The sequence below is a fragment of the Eucyclogobius newberryi genome, unplaced genomic scaffold (genome assembly GCF_026437365.1).
Source record: "Eucyclogobius newberryi isolate DKJ021-1_F unplaced genomic scaffold, fEucNew1.0.hap1 SCAF_10, whole genome shotgun sequence".
Classification (NCBI taxonomy): domain Eukaryota; kingdom Metazoa; phylum Chordata; class Actinopteri; order Gobiiformes; family Gobiidae; genus Eucyclogobius; species Eucyclogobius newberryi.
In genome coordinates, this window is record NW_027315724.1 from 25,254,764 (window position 1) to 25,272,330 (window position 17,567).

At 39.8% G+C, this 17,567-nt stretch overlaps 1 protein-coding gene across 1 annotated transcript in view; it reads right to left on the bottom strand.

Moving 5' to 3' along the window:
- The window catches only part of lrfn1 (leucine rich repeat and fibronectin type III domain containing 1), a 129,758-nt gene that overhangs the window by 22,599 nt on the left and 89,592 nt on the right, over positions 1 to 17,567 (bottom strand). The window contains exon 3 of the mRNA XM_072464292.1: positions 2,140 to 2,254. The gene's annotated coding sequence lies outside the window, so the exon portion shown is untranslated. The remainder of the gene's footprint in view (positions 1 to 2,139; positions 2,255 to 17,567) is intronic.

A 17,567-nucleotide genomic window follows, 5' to 3' on the forward strand; every position in this document is an offset into this window, starting at 1 on the left:
TGGATTAAAGCAAAAACTCAAAATTCCCCCACCTGCACATCGAGTGAGACAAAATATGCAGAGTTATGCGGCATCAGCGTCTGTTGCACGGCTGTCTGTTTGCTGCATGACAAAGGGGAGGGAAGCACATTGAGGAGAACAGCAGTTGTGTTCAGACCGCTAACACAAGCCAGCTAATTAGCACTGCCCTGCTATTCCCTTTGAACCAACTGAGGACAACCGGGAGCCATCACAGTTCTCTGTTCTCAGCAGTGTGCGGTTGGCCCCCCCCCCGCCCTCCCCGACCGCAGGACCGGCAGGGGCCCCGACCACCATGGGTCAAAAGGAACGGAAAGGCATAGTACCCCCAACCGCCGCGCCGCACCTCAGGGGATCAGCGATGACTTTTCCCCCGCACGTATATAGTCCATCCTCAGCAGAACGCACTAACTGGCAGTGTGCTGGTTCAGATTGTGTACTTATTTATGGCGAGGTGACATTTTGAGGGTGAATACTTCTCCTTCAAGAACACAGACAGATGTTAAGGGGACACAGGTAGCACTTTAGTTATTCTCGGTTATTCTCGGCTGGCTGCCCTGAAGGCGTTCTGCAGATTGTTAACTCGGTCCTCCCGTGTATGCAAGGTAATTAATAGTTTGACACTATACAATATACAAATGAAACAAGAAGCGGAATTGATGTAGTGGTGCCGTGTTTTGGACGTGGTTTTATGACTCATTTTATGTTTGTTAGCAACACTGACGATTATATTACAACTCCAGATAGACCGTTTTTGTGTTACACTTGGGTAACATCATTTCATTCCTTTGCCCAGTTAATCACTTCATCGCAGATTCTTAGCGGAGATGAAGTGGGCTGTTACATAATTAATAAAAGATAAATTTAGTATTTTGCTGCGTATTGGGGGAATTTATTTTGCTTTATTTTAAATCATCCACTACACCTGACAGAATGAAAGATTATGTATAAATATTTAGCATGGCACTTTATCATCTTTGATTTCGGTGAAAGATGGCGTAAACAGATAGAACCCAATACAAATATTCAATATACATTTATTTGGTTCGCAGAAAGGTATTTGCTGCTCCAAGAAGTATGCTCGGAAATATTCCAACTCTCTCTATGAAACTCTTCTAGTGTAGGGTCTGCCACCTGCTTGTCTCCATGGAAACAAGTCAGACGCTCCTGCTCACAATAAGAATGCATGTTTTTCAAGGTATTCCTTCAGCAATAAAAACTCGTTTGAACAAATGCTAGATAGATATTTTTAGTACAAAGAAAGTCATCAAGCCTATTCATAGATGTTTATATTTGACGTGACGCTTTTGAGTGGAGACATTTATCTTTTAAGAATGTATAAAATATTGATGTTTAGAACCTCTAAAGTGATATAACCAGGTCTGAAATGGACGCAGGGAAATGGATAGGCATTTAAAAGTGATGTTTTATTGATACGCCGGCAACATCGTGCCGTTTTAAACCGTTTTTGGTTTCGCACTACTAGTTTGTGAAGTTGAACATGTGAGGAAACGTACACACACTGCTTTGTGTCATGCTGAATGCACGAGACAGACAGGTAACCAGGGAACAGTGCGCACACACGCTCTAAAATCACTCTTGCATATCTACCCTGACTCAAACTATAAATAATGTCCCCGTCAGACTATTTACATCCGGCGCACGGCTGCTATAGGCGTCCATCACTGTCGATCGCACTTTGAGATGATGCATTTCCAGGACTATACGCACTGCACAAAAATAGAGACTTTCGTTGAAGCAGAAAGTTTACAAATGTTCCACTTTTGGGTTGTTTTAGGTGTTTTGTAAATACACAAGTTAATTTTATGCTCTAAAATTGGCTTTGTGTTAAAATGTCTGCAAGCGTGTTATTCCAGCCCATCTGCTTCAGCAATAAAGAAAGGCAAAAACAAAAGAAATGCATTTTCAAATTTGACCTAGTTCTGCCTCGCACCTGTATAGTTTTCACGGCCGTCTTTCTAGCAAAATCCCCAGCGGTGTTCCACATCTGAAATGTGCTGATGCGCAGGTGTTAATGTAATACTTTTGGAGTGGTTATTGCTGACCCAGACTGAGGTAAACGCTGCAGCCACTCTCTCGCAAGTCAATAGAAAAGCGTACCTGATATCAAGCCCTGGGGTGCATTGTGGGGTTTGGCATCACCCTCCCAATCACAGCCTGTCAACAGCGGGTCCAAGAATTCGAGATTTAATGTCTTTTTACACGGAAACACCACCTATAGGAAAGAAATACAGGGAATTAGTTTGCAGGTCCACTTGAAATCAAAAATGCGGTAAGTGTAGATAACATGTATAGCCCCTTTCACCGACATAGGTCACAAAGTGCTTCACAGTGGCAGAGAAAATATATACCAACAACAGTGTACATTAATAGTCATAGTGGCCCTGTTCTCAAAAAGGTTTTCAACAGTTTTTTTATTATAACATATACAGCACCTTGTTTAGAGAGTGCAAGTAGAGGGGCATTTCATTCCAAAACTTGGGGGAAACCGCTTTAAAAGAACTTTCTCTTTGCATTTTGAAGCATATCTGAGGAATTATCAACATATCTCTTCAATACTAGCAAGTACTTCAACGACAAGTAATACCATCATTTTAGTTTTATGACATAAAAATAGTGTAACACCTACAGAAACATAGTTCCTCAGTCTTCTGTTTTGAAGGCATATCATTTCTTGACATTTTGCAAGCAACAAAAAACAAAACCGTCCCTCTAAGTCTAATCTAAAATGGGCACCAAGATTTCCAGCAGCTTGGACATATTTCGTGATGTTCATTATCTATTCCTCGACAGCATTCTGGCGAAGAAAAGAAAACACAACTCAACACACAAGAGGCGCAGTCATACATTTATAATCTCATTGACTGAGCTTGCTTCCCTTTTCCACTTGGCAGCTTTGGGTGTGATATGAGCGCTGATCTGATTACGAAACCAACGGGAAAGCAACATAAACAGCAGGAACGGCACCAGCGCAGGGGAAGAGCCGGAGATGGTGAATGTGTGGCCTGCCATTAATATTTCACTGCATCATCAAGGAGGAGCTAAAGTGTAAAGGGGGACGAAATGAAAAATTAATCATATTTTGACAATGCCTTGGAATTTATCCGCACAAAAACCAAGGGAGAGGCGCAGCTCCCACGTATGATGAAATTAAACTGGGAAAATACTGTATAGTGGATAAACATAGCTCTAATATAAAGACAAATGAGTACAAGCTTTTTTTAACTTACTGAGTTTAACACTATACGTTTTGCACTCAGTCTGCCGCTCGCTGCTGGGTGACAAAGTACCACATTGTTTGAGTTTGAACATCTACATTATGGGTATTGTTTGTTAGCGGGTATTATCCTACAGCACAATTTCATATTTTTTTATTTTCTTGTTTTGGATGACATTTGGATTCTCATATCCAGGGGTGTTTCCAGAGGTGAAGCTATTGTTCGAACAATTAGTTATGCTCTTACTTAGTTACCTAGTTATGGAAGATCATCTGATAATAACAAGGACACATTTTATGACAACTTGGACTTTTTTGAGTATAGTATATTGAACGTTAGATAATGTTGTGAATGTCGTTTTGAAGATATAGAAAGTATAGAAAATTCAAATATCGAGTTGATTGTTAATAATAAAAACGTTCAACAAAAAGGACTGATAAGAGGGAAAGAAAAAAAAGTAATGTTGTAAACTTTAAAACATTTTTGTGTTATTGCAAACAAATATTGAGATATTGATGTGTGAAGTGTATTAAAACTAGGCCCATGCAAAGTTAGGCCTCATTCTGAGACTGGCTTTTAGGAATATGTGTGTTTCTACCAAAATGTCTATTCCACTGAATGTAAGGGGCCCACATCTGATTAACTACCGAATGGGAGATGTCTCCATTGGCTGCGAGGCCTTGAGATGCCTTGTGTACATCTGTGTAAGCGCATGATCTCATTTCTGTAGCTTCTCCCCTGGTGCTACCCAAATAAGGATACCTTTACATCTTCTTCTCTCATTGGCTAATCCGTTGGTACATGGATAGGGTCATACCTGTCAGATATTGTTTATCGGTCTTTGTGCGTCTTCAGTATATAAGGGAGGTGCGCCCAGAGAGGGGGGGTCCCTGATCATCGGAGACCCGGGCGCTGTTTTCTGCTGTCCTGTTATCTGATGCTGTTATCTGTATTAAACATCTTCGAAAAGTACAGAACAGTGTCCGCGACTTCTTCTTGTCACACACCACCCCATGGGAACGTCACTTAAACCACATCATGTGTTTGTCAATATCTCCCCTAGTCACAAAGGCGCCGGTCCAGCTGGCAGCCCGGTGAAACGCTCCGCTATTTTTTCACACTTATTGTGCTTTATTTTTTGTATTTTGTAAAAAATGTTCTACTTTAGTTGTACGATCGGGACACGCGCTGGAATCGCTTTAATTCAACTTGTTCGGTTGGATTATTGAGTGTTTTTCGTCGTGTCGTCGTGATGTGCGCTAGCTCCGAGCTAGCCCCACCGCGCCCCCCGGCCACCGCCGCCGTACGGAACGACGCCGGTGCGCGTTTATACAAAGGAGGAACTCATGAAACTGCGGAGAACCATCGTCTTACCTGGAGATCGTCACGTTATCCCGGCGGACATCCTAATTTTTCCCCTCCATCCTTTTTGGGAAATGGGAGGTTTTGTCTATAGGAGTTTTTGTTTATAAGAGTTCTTCTATTAAGAGTTTTTTTTTAAACTTCCTATAATCTGTTATCTGTCCTTTTCCTCTGTATCTACCTGCGTTGTATCAATGAAATTTCCCCATGTGTGGACAATAAAAGAATATCTTATCTTATCTTAGTCCACCCCTAATACCTGTTCCTATATTGTATACCGGTATATAATGACCACACAGAATAATAGATTAAATTGGGTATTATTTCTTGGACCAAAAATGTATATTTTTCATTCATTTGTGGTGACTGACCCTACAGTTACTTTCTATATTGCTCTCCCAGGAGCCATGAGATCTAAACTGTACCAATACTCATGCCTTTTATGTCCGTAGTACTTTAACTTTTTCTGGTACTTTAGTGGTGCCTTATGACAATTTCCAGCCCTAAAGATTTCTCACATATTTGACATAAAATAATGTAACAAATATTGAGAAGACAAAACATGTTTATGGTTACACCTGAGGCCAATCCATATTTTTCTTTCTTTTTCCACATTTCTTTAAGCTAACAGTGTCCAGCAATCATCAGAGATTTAAATTGGATAGGTTCATTTTTCCCCTTCTCAGCTGCAGTTCTGACCTGAACAATGAAAGATGATCAAAACATAAAAATGATTGCAGTGAAACACAAACGGTTTCTCCAGAAATATTCTTATTGTAGTTTTGTTAAGGTCCACATGTGCCGCTTTAAATAGCTATTTTCTGTTCAATGGAGGGATAAATGGCCAAGGTCACTGGCTTTCAGGTTCTCACTTGTCCCTAAAATTCAAAAGCATCTACTTGACATGTCACAGCTCTGCCCACAGCCGAGGAAGCACCCGGCCCCGGGGAGATTAGCCAAGCATTGGTATGCAGAGCGCCCTCATGCATTAAAAACATAGCTCTTCACTTAGGCTTACTCTATAGTACGTCCATATGTACACGTATGTGGGGAGGGGTGTCAGACCTGTCACCCTCATAATCAAGTATGACGCAAGCTTCTGTCTTCTGATACGTCACATGGATGCTCTTCAATTTATCTGGTGTCAGGGTTGAAGAAATGAAGAGGAGAAACAAGTTAAGAGAGCAGGTACTTCAATTTCCCCTCTCATGTGTCCTGAATATTAACATTTATGCTTGAGTCTTTATAAGAGGCTAAAGTGAGATGTTTAACTGCAATGTAACACTATACGAGCTGTAGACGAGACATAATGATAGTCAAGATCATCTCGTTACCACACAACACAAATATTAATATTCAACACCCACAGACTGTATTAAAACTAATCAATTCTCAATTATGTTTTCTGCTCTCCATTTTTCTCTTCTCATCCCTCCTGCACGCTCTTCTCCTGTCTGTCATAAGACGTTCTCGATGGCTCATCTATCCATCAAAGTGGCAAAACTAATTCATGGAAATCAAAAGGATGTGGTGTCATCAAATGTTCTTGTAGTTTAAGATTGTTGCAAGTAGAAATCTTTCACAGGTTATAGCCCCACGTGCACAATCAAGCACAAAAAGTTGCATGTTTCAAAGGATGTTTGTGTAGGCAATCCACACGAAGCTAAACGTAAGTATTATCCACACGGCGGGAGTTTCAGGAGTCAAAACTTGTCGAAACCAGATCCGAGATTGCAAAGGGGTCTCTGTTGCAACTTTTTTATTTGACGACATCACAGCACCACTGTTCCGTCTATTCTGCATACATGACTTTATATGCTGTTTACTGCAGAATCCTGGCTCCTCCACTGCACCACAAGCCACAGGTGACACAGAAAAAAAAACACACCAAAGAGTTTGTCTCAATAAAGTCCATTTTGAAGCTTTGCTATTATATTCCAGTGATATCTGAAGCACAAGTCTGCTCTCCTCATCTCTTCTGTATTTCACATCCAGCTGTACATTTAAAATCTCTCTTTACATCCCGCAACTTTCCTGCACATGCGCCATGCCATGTTTTCTGTTTAGTGTCATTCTGTGACAGCGTCACAGCGCCACACTCAGGCCCGTTAAATGTATTACAGTGGTTTCATGCGTTTTGAGTGCTCCGTGTGGATGCACACATTTACTGAACCATTGCCCTAGCATTTCATATGTCGGATAGATATGAAGGGTTGTCACTCAGCTACATTGAGTCTGCAAAAATATGTGAGCTCGGGCCAGTGGGGACAGGACACAAGAAAGTCACGCCTCCGCACGCCACAGATCACCTGGCTCTTGATGATTTTGTGAGTTAAACCAAAAACATCCCATTTGGGGGGGGAGTTGAAGACTAAATCACGGCTGAATCACATGGGAGCAGAAAACCCCCAGACATTTCAATGTAGCTTTAGAAAACTGGTGGAAGACACATGAAGGCCAGCATTCACCAACAGAATAAAGCCTTTCACTCCACCACAATGGTCCCGCGAGTGGTTATCCAGTTAAGGTTCGCTCCCGAAGCATCACATCATTACCTGGCCCAGCTTGATAAGTCCAGAGTTGGCTCAGGACAGGCCGCTCTCACTTAATCTCCAACACGGCTCTCATTCTCTGTATCAAGAAGTCCATTTTTCGTACGCCCAGGCTGCCCAAGGATCTCAACTCTATTCCCTGCTCTCTGTTAAAGCCTTTAGTAGTATAGGAAAAACCATGGAGCTCCAATGGCCAAAGGACATACTCTGTCAAGTCACTATCCATCACTGTGATTCCTGGCTCTCCAGCTGAAACACGGGTGGAGCCGGCCTTGTTTGCTGCGAGCTGTGTAATGCTATTGTATGACAGCGGAGATGGACAATGCCCAAATTTTTTCAACTCAATAAATTTACCTTGTAGACATGTTAGCCCTGTGCAAAGGAGCAAGTTTCCAAGACACAGCACAAGAAGTGGCTGATACTGACAAAAACAGATAACTCAATATTGTGAGATTCTTTTTTCTTTGTCCCAATTCAGATACTGTCAGAAGGTATTTTTTAAACATCAACAGAAATAGGCTAAAACCTGATTTTAAATAGGTTTAAGTATCAGACTAATGAAAGAGTTGTTTATTACCCACAAAGCGCGCACAAATACAAATATGACTTTGTATTTATGAAAGATTACATCTAAAATTCGGACTTTAAGCGGTTACCTTTTCCACACGCTTTGAAATCTGCGACCAATAGAACGATGCAGCTAATTTATAGATTTTTACGGGGCTAACGGCCTCCAGGGGCGCTCTAGCAGGAAGCGCAAGAGTTTGACACATTGAAGAAAAATACTTCGGTGGAACCGCAGGACCAGAGCCAGAAGCGGGGGAAGGCAGACACAGGTAAATCAGCTCACACAGAGAAATCAGGAACAGAGGGGACAGTGGGGACAGTGGGGATAGTGGGAACTGCTCAGTCTGCTCTCTGTGTGTTAAGCTTCAAAATGCTGCGTGTCCCGATTTATAACTTATATAATACATGTTGAGTGCAGTCAGCATTTTATAACCCTTCACTTGGCCCACTCCAACCCATGCATAACTTCCGTGTACCATCTTTCTGTATAAATATTTTATGTTACAACGTGGAAACCTTACTTATAGACAGGTATTTTTTGGGGTAAATTTAGGTGGTGCGCATTTTATTCAGGGGTGCTCAATAGTAAGTTAGTTAAAGTAGTTTTTTAATTTTACAGTATAATGAACATCTTCAAAAGAATATTAACAACATTACTGATTATTCGATACAGTACATATAATTGTACTTTTAACTCCCAAGTAATGTTTTCTTTTAGTGAGGAAGTCACTGGAGAAGCAGAAACTAATCTACTACAGATCTGAACCCCATTGAGAATCTTTGGGATGAGCTTGAGAAGGCTGTGTGGCTTTGTGCAGTGATCACTCCCTCTCATTATCAATACAAGATCATTTGGTGAAAAATAAAGTGCAACTTAATGGAAATAAATCTTTTGATATTGCAAAAGCTTTTTGAAACTAATCCACAGCGAATGTGTGTGTAATCAAAGCTAAAAGCGGTCCCACTTTTCCTGGACAGGCAGTGTATAAAGGTCTGTCCCCAGCCACAGAACTGTAAGAAAAAAAGTGTTTATTTCTTATAGCACTTTAAGTTGGCAGAGTTTTCACACCTTCTGAAAAACTTGCACAGAATCGTATTTTCAGTCTGTCAAGTCTCAGAGGTGGTCATGATGCATGTGGCCTATAAATTGTGCAAGAGTACATTTCTGTACTGAGAAATGATAATATTTCTTTATGGCCTGGAGCTTGCAGAAATGTGACTAATACTGTATAGATTAGAACAGTGGGCTGAGATGAAAGCAGGCACGGCTCATTAAAATGAAAAGAGCAATGGGGATTTTATTTAGGAAATGTGGGTGGAGATCCTATTGGAAAACTACACATATAAAAAAATATTTAGCTATGTGTTTAAACAACCAAATTAAAAGTATTGACACTAATTTCTTTCAATCAAAATGGTAAAAGGATTGCATTGAAATTATGCTTGTCCATTTGATTAACTAAACAGACTGGTCACCTCTCAAAATGAAACTCTTATCAAGAGTGAACACATGTTTCTTCTGTGGATCAAGTGGAGCCTTTTCAAACACATCAACTTTGAGGATCACATGTTCAGGCCTAAGGGGAAATTACAACGACACAGCTCAAAAATTCAATACAAATTTTAAATTAAAGAGAAAAAGGGACGTTCAAATTTGAATAAAATATAATTTAAAACAGTAAAATAGGTTTAAAAAAGTATCACAGTAACCAATGCATGTTTTGTAAAGTTTAAGTTAAATAAAAGTACAGTATGACGGTGCGATAAGTGATCATCTTCGCCTGATCAGTGAAGGATACTGTGCAAAAAAAAATCTACAATTAAAATAGTAATAACAAAAACAAAATACACTTTTGCACACTGTACTTTGATGATATAATCACGGAAACGCACAGTCCTCCAAGCCCGTTTTACACCCTATCTCGCATTTTCAAACAAATCAAGCCTCAATGCGTCAGTCATGTATGGATTTGAGAGAATGCATTCATGGTTCATTGTGTTCTGCCCTCCTCGGATATCGACAAAGTGATGGCAATTCCTGAATGTGTGAACGAGTAACTAAGGAACCGCAGTAACAAGGCCGTCTCCCACCAGGCCAGGTCGATCGCCTTCTTCCTGTTGACGCAGCCAATTGCACGGCTCTGTCATTCTTCACTCAAACTCATGTCTTGTGCTTTAAAGTTTATGATACTCAATAGACAAGATGTGTGACCTACAGTGGATGCAAACAGAGAACGTTATATTGTGATTGTCAATGAAGAGTCACAAACTAGGGATTTGCATCGTTACAATGGAGGAGCATAAAGCATTGAAATGCTAACATAATACAGGTTCGCCATAATGTAACGTTTTAGAGAAAACTGATATATGAATTGAGAAATTGTATAATTTTTTGCATTGTAAAATAGCATATTTGTTTCTTTCAAAAGTTATGTAATCTATGTGATTTGTTAATTACAACAAATATTTGATTTGATTGCAAAATACCTTGCAGGTCTAGAACACTAAGGACACTTCCAGCTTGGTCCTGCCTTTGTTTACAACTCTCGGGCTACTTCAATTATTTCTACAATAAATGTGAGATAAGATAAGAAACTTTTATTCATGGGGGAAATCTCTGTGTTGCAATGCAATGAACAAGAGCAGCAGAAGAATACAAATATAAAGTAAAAAAAAAAAAAAAAAAACTAGCATATTAAAATATACTTGGAAGTGGACAATATTGGACATATTTGTAAATATAAATAAAGAGTATATATAAATAATAAAGTATATTGTTTATAGTGAGAAATGCAACAAAAAGAGTTTATAAATATGCTAATTAAAACTAAATGTTGTACAGCTTGAAATAAGTGTATAAGGTGATATTTCTGATTAATATTGCAGACATTTCACATTTGTCTGATAATTTAACAACAATGAATACATTTAAATACCTGTTTTAACACATTTCTGTTGAATTTACATAGTATCAGCTCACTATCGTTATCACGATAAAAATATTGAGATATTAATTGCTGTCAATATTACACACACCTACTTGCAATAAGATAACAATATACAATTTGTGATCATAAAATGAGTACAACACGTGCAAGTAAAGTAGAACACTACTACGTAAAGCGTACAATAAGTGTTTATGATGAATGTAATGTACAGTGCAGCTAATGGACAACAGTGAAAAGCATCTTCACTGGTGAGTCATGTTATGGTACAGTATTGAATACTACAGGTGGATGACACATAAGACCACATTTACTATCTCATGCCACACAAGATCAGTAAACAATCCAATCATGGCTCCAAAACTTCTTGTGGATCAAATTTAAAACAATTGATCCTAATCTGGTAAAAATCCAGCACTATTTATACTTAAGCATTGCTATAAATGACTAACTCTTGGCAATGGTTTGCCTTTCCAAGCGTGACATTAATTTACTTTTATTGTAACCCTGGGGATAAACCTGTTCTTGGGCTTTCTTGTTATTTTCCTACTTCTTTGCCAGGATAAAGGGGCTTCTAAAGACAATAATTGTTTTGCCGGGACTGCACCAATTACCCACAACTGTGATTGCTGTGGCTGGGATACAGACATGTCGTAAAGCAGCTGCAGCAGGCTTATTAAAGGACACTCTCAATGTCACCATGACTCAGCACTGGACAGACCCAGAACTCCTCTGTATGAAGTGTGGCCTGTTCAACATCAAATCTGTATTATCTAATCCACGGCAAATCCACCAAACTGAATCCCACAGAGACTTCCTCTTCTGTTCTACTTTCACACACGGTCAGCAGTTTGATTAACGGCTTGATTTACACTCTGAATTACACGTATATGGTGAAATATCATATATCATTTACTGCATGTACTCCAGCCATTACACGATACTGCATGAGTTCCATTAATTACTCTGAACTAACAGCGGTGCATGAATAGCTGTGCTCTGAAACGCTGTATACATATTGACAATCTGTCACTAAAAGCAGTCCTAATGTGCTTAAATACATTAGATATATCCTGTTTATCCACCCCTTGCAATATAAGAGTTGTTTGAGGACAGGGCTTTGAGAGGAGGTGATTATACCGCACAATGGCAATTTTTTTGGTCTGGTCCATTAGCGCTAATCTAGCACGGCACCACACCTCTCATCCTACTCGACTGCTTTACCTGAAAATGTTTAAAAAAAGCACTTAAAGGAAAATTGCTTGTAGGAGCAGACTGTTTAAATAATTAGCGTTTTATTAGCTTCCACAAACCTTTGGCATTAGAGGTCAAAGTGAGATGAATGTCCATGTGTTCCCAAGCAATACTCATGAATGTGAGCTGGTGGCCATGGTTACCAAGGAAAGAGGTGGGACCCGAGAAAGGCTTGGATCGCCAAAGACTCAAGTACAGTTAAAAGGCTAGTTTTTAATGTGGCAGTAGTCAAAGCTGGGGTTCCTGATTTTAAAACCATGAAAGGGGGAAGTAAAAAATAACAAAGAGTTTCTGCTTAAAATAACACATTTTCTTCTTCATTTCAAATAAGTATGTCCCCAAAACAGCAACATTTCACCAGTACAAACTGTTCTGTTTGTATATAAAGAATATATAAAGGACTGATTAACATTTGCATTTATTTCACATAAATTAAAATAAGAAATGTGTTTGTAAAACTTTATGTTGGGTGTGACCAGTGATTCCTGGTGTCTTGAGCGGTGGCTCTGCATTTTGCAGATTATTATAACATAGTCGCGGTCCTCCTGCTGTTTCCATGGATGTAACAGAGGAGAGAGTGGCAAATAATTGTTGCAGCCCTAAATTACACCAATACTTTGAGAGAACAAGTTCAGCTTTTTAAAGATCAAAAGTGGAGACACATAAGACAGAAAAGTAAAAAAAAAAAAGATAAAATGAGGCCAAATATTCTGTAGAAATCTCATTACTAGGACCAAATCATCTTCATCTTTTGTGAGAATCTCTGAGAACCTTTTGGCTCTTCACCATACAACACTGAAGGGAAAGATTGTACACACTTTGCAGATATGATCTAAAACTTATAGTAGGTCAAGACTTAAAGGACTAAACTTCAAACATCATAATGTGGTTGCAGTCCAAAGCAACTGGCAAGCGAAAAAAGAGTCAACTCAAACTCGTGGGGAGTCTATATAAATAATAAAAGTACTTGTCTTTGAATGTGTTCGCGTTTTAGACTACAAAATACAAGAACAGACTTCTGGTGGTAGCTGCAGTTGGTCGCCTTACAGCATACACAATCATAAAGGCAGGATGTGTGCTGCGGTGACTAAAAGAAGGAGGGAATCCACCGGTGAGCATTTTAGCCAAAATTGATTGATAATTCCCATTTCTGCAAAAAAACATGTCATCTCCTCTTCACACGGTGAGAGCAGACAAGAGAGATGTCTTGCAGCACTGCAAATAACTTGAATCTCGGCATTGACAAACACAGAGCTTGTGACGGGCAATCTGAGAAACGGCAGGGACACTTTCTATAAGGAATAAGAGATGAAGACGAGATGAAGAAGAGATTGAGAGCGGTCGCAAATGTAGCTGTGCAAATGTGTAAGGGATATGGTGAGTCAAAAACAAACTACTTATTAAGTTTTCGTCTCATGCGGTCTGTGTTTTAGGTAGACTGTTGTTCTTAACAAAAATATATTTATACATTTGTCATAGACTAGCAGAAGGGCGTCAAAAAATACTGACCCACTGTCAGTAGATTCATTCCCTCAGATAGATTGATTGATTGATAGATCAATCAATCAAAATATTGATGCAAAATAAATTTAAATGCCGCTACAGAAACATGGTCACCCAGTTGCCTTTGTGCCACAGTCAAAGTCTCAGTCCAGCTTTAGCAAGATTTGTCAGGTAGAGTCAGCAGATCATGTGTAAGGGTTTGAAGGGATTAATAGCCCTCAGGACAAAAGACAGTGTCACTTTTCTGTGCCCTGTATCACATTCAGCATCCAGGAGCAGCAAGTGAACTGTGGAGACTCTGGAAAACTCTCGTCTAAGCCTCACTCTTATTTCGCTCTGTTGGTTCACTTGGTGATGAGATGGGCCATTCTCTCAAAGTAGTTTCTCTGGAAGGTCTTTTGTCAGGTTTGTCGAGTGTAAGAGGTGTGTAGCCTTTCAGAGGAACATTCTGTATGGCCATATCACTTTGTAAATGCCTAATCCCCTTTGATCTCAGAAGCTATACGCAGGGTTGGGCCTGGTTACTTGGATGGTGAAGCTGTGGCTCTATTGCAACTGCATCTAATGGTGGAATGTGATGTGTTAGGTAAAATTGGCAACTCTAAATTGGCCCTATGGACAGGTGTTGAAAATTAGCATATTCTGCTATAACACTTAAAACATTGCATCTGGTTTGTCCAATGTAAATGCTATGTCCATATTAAATAAATAAATAAATTCGAAGGAATAATGCGCAAAATTGCCAAACGACTTTGAGCATTGAATTAGACAAATGACAGTCTAACAGAGCTAAAGACTTTTAATTATTCAAACTGACTTTTAACTGTTAATGATCTGTTTGTTGTGTGGTTATTACTGACTTATTTTTTTTGTAGCACTCAAAGATTTTGGAATGAAAAGTGTGTTATAAATAAAATATATTGTTGTTATCTTTATCATTATTCTATATTATAATGAACATGTGGTGTAAGTCCAGTGAAACTATGGACACTTGTTATTATGCAGGTATGCTGATACAGCCACAATCATCTAGACCTTGACATAAGTGATTGCTCATTTGTGATTATGTTAAGCAGAGCCGCCCTTGACCTTTTCCACGGGTCCAAATTGAAAATGCATCCGGCGGAGAGCATGCAGAATCGTGTGAGTAGCACTGTGATTTATAGCTCCCTTGTGCATACTGCTCATAAAACACGCTGTCATTCTTTCATATCAAACTCCAGCTACACTTTCCTACTAGAACAAAAGGTGATTGTGGATTAGATTTCACTTTTACCTAATTCCCAAAGGATACCTGCAAATTCCTTAGCCATAATCCCTTTGCATGCACGTCTACAAGTCCGTCACACGTACTCGTTGCTATGTAGAGGAAATTGCCATGTACATGACTTGGGAACAATATGAGCAGCAGCAGCAGCAGCAGCAGCAGCAGCAGCAGCAGCAGCAGCAGAGTGAATAATAATGCACAAAAAACCAGCAAAACAAAGACATGAAATATGAGACCAATTTAGCCCACCTTGTGATTGTGTAACACAGCGTGAGGCGGCGTCGCGTGCTCCATGCCTAATACCATTACCACGTGGAATCATTTCAGTAATAGTGACACTTTGATCATCTCCTGGAGCTGTAATAGTAAAAGACAGCTCTGATGGTCTAAATGAGGATTTTACAACTACCTGACTTGCCCCATTGAGCTTTAACCTGAGAATGCAAATCGGCTTTATGAAAACCAAGTGATTTCATGGTTCACCGGTGATCACATAAGCATATGCTCAGCAGGAAAATGTATTATACCAGGAACACACATGGAGTTCCCCTCCACGAGTAACATTTGAAATTTTCCAATCATGTCTGGGCACTGCATAGATTTATGGTTTTAAACATTGAGAGGAACATGGTATTTTGCATAAAAAGTGAGCCACTGTGGGTTCTCTGTTCACAAATTCAAGCTGAAAGATTACAAGAGCTTAGAGAGTTAGTATTATCATATTATGTTATAAACAAGCCTTTAAGCAGGTTTAGAAGACAGTAATGGATCAGAGGTTAAGTTATTGAACATTTGGAACATTTTGATGTATGTTGTACAATTCATCAAAAGGTTTCATTGAACTGAACACATTTGTAACGATGGTGCAAACTTGCCACTATCAAAGTGGGAGACCTCAACATTTTGACTAAGCCCTAGGCACATGCATAATTTGCTAAATGAATGTGACATCGTGTTGATAAACAGAACTAGCTCCATATGAATCAGAACCAGATATTTTCTGAAAAACTGCAAATAATGTCAGAGTTGTGCCTGTGCTCTGCCAGCGCTGTCACGTTGACAGGTTGTGGAGGTGGTGTGCAGCAGTCATCAACACAACTGGTTCAAAAACAAGCGCTCTTCATTTCCTCCTCCTAGAGAAAGATCCCAAATCTCTACAGGCCGGTGAATACTGACTCCCGTAATTTATGGGTGTCAGAGTGGAATTTAGAGCCGACTGTAACAGGATTTGTTTGTGAAGACGGAATGGCAATGAAGAGCCCATGCAGAGGAGAGGGTTGATAAGATTGTGTCCAATGTGTCAAAGAGGAATACAGGGAGCTTATCTGATTTACACTGCTGCCTCTATTTGTCTGCTCAAAAATCATCCGCTTTGACTCCTGCGTCGCTCTCGATGTTTGTGACATATTTATTACAGAATATGTTTTATATTCAATTCATTCTTCTTGTTTTATACAAAATATTGAAGATGTAAATTATTTTACTTTACCCAGCACGCTGAACTCCCCAGCCCGAAACATCAAGTATTAGTCACATCTGAGGCTGTGCACTTGAAAGGCAGATGGCCTGAGAACCCGGTGTAATCCAAAGTGAGACGGCCCCAGCACCTTGAGCTCCGAGTGACTTTATGTCCAGAATCAGAAGTGTCTGAGCAGTTCAGTTTGAGCCTGGGACTGCATGAGGCTGTACATCATTAGTTTGTCTTAATTGTATGGTCTATTAACATGAGCCCGATATAACCCTCTGAGCCCTCTGATTTCATGTCAATGAGTATGAGTCATAATCCAATGAAACTGAAGAAATTCGATTTTCACAAAATTATGAATAATTAAAACATATTTACAGATGAAGAATAAATTAATTGGAATCCCCCCCAAAGTGTTTGATGTTGGATAATAATTAAAAAAGCCACCTCAGAGCGTCACATGTCGCGTCTAAGTCTATGCAAACAGCACAATTATATCCATATATTATTGATATACATGAGGATAATGTTACTGCAAGGGCCCACGAGTCTCCTTGTTTGGACCGTTTTCCAGGCTCTCGTCCCAGTGCAGCTGACACTTATAAACATATGTACACTGCACGATGGCTGTGCTGACCATCTATAATGGATACAACGACATGTGGAGTGGAGCTTGTCCCCTCCACTGAGATAGTGTGACCACATAAATGTTCAAAAAGACTGCTGTTAAAGCGCAGCATTTTCATGAATAATATCCAAGCTTTGGAACCGCAAAAGGCCAATCGCTTTTTATCAGAGCTTCTGAGATTTCCCATTTCAGCTAGAGTAATATGTATATGTATGCTTTTAATGCACGGCACCCAGCTGGTTAGTAATCACCAGCACTATAATCTTCACACGTGCTGCAGATGGAACGCACTGCTATGTGTTTTACCTAACTAAGATTTCTTCCTTGGTAGGAGGTCTCGACAAACACAAGCAGAAGTTGAAATGGATATTTAAGCTTCACTCTGGTACAGGGAGCATTTTCCATGCGCTCCCCTTGTCCATGTTTGTGTTGGTGATTGCTCTGTTTGAATCCCTTTTGATCTCAGTCAGGCGGTTGACACCACGGCCCAGGTCAGCGAGCTTGAAAGCCTCCAGAAAGAGGGTTTATGTCACAGTTGCTGCCTTTCAAACATAGCGTGCTATAACTTGACACATTATTTCCTCTGGTGGTGGTAGTTCTGCGGCCGGTTCGCGTGTGCGTGTTTCTCATGTATTCATTTTAGCCCACTCTGTGATTAGAAGTCTCTTAACAGACTCAAAATCAATAGCACTAGTTCTAGTCGTTAACTCCACCATTTAAAAAGCTTTGTAATAAAAAGAACTCTTTCCCCGAGATGTGATTGAATT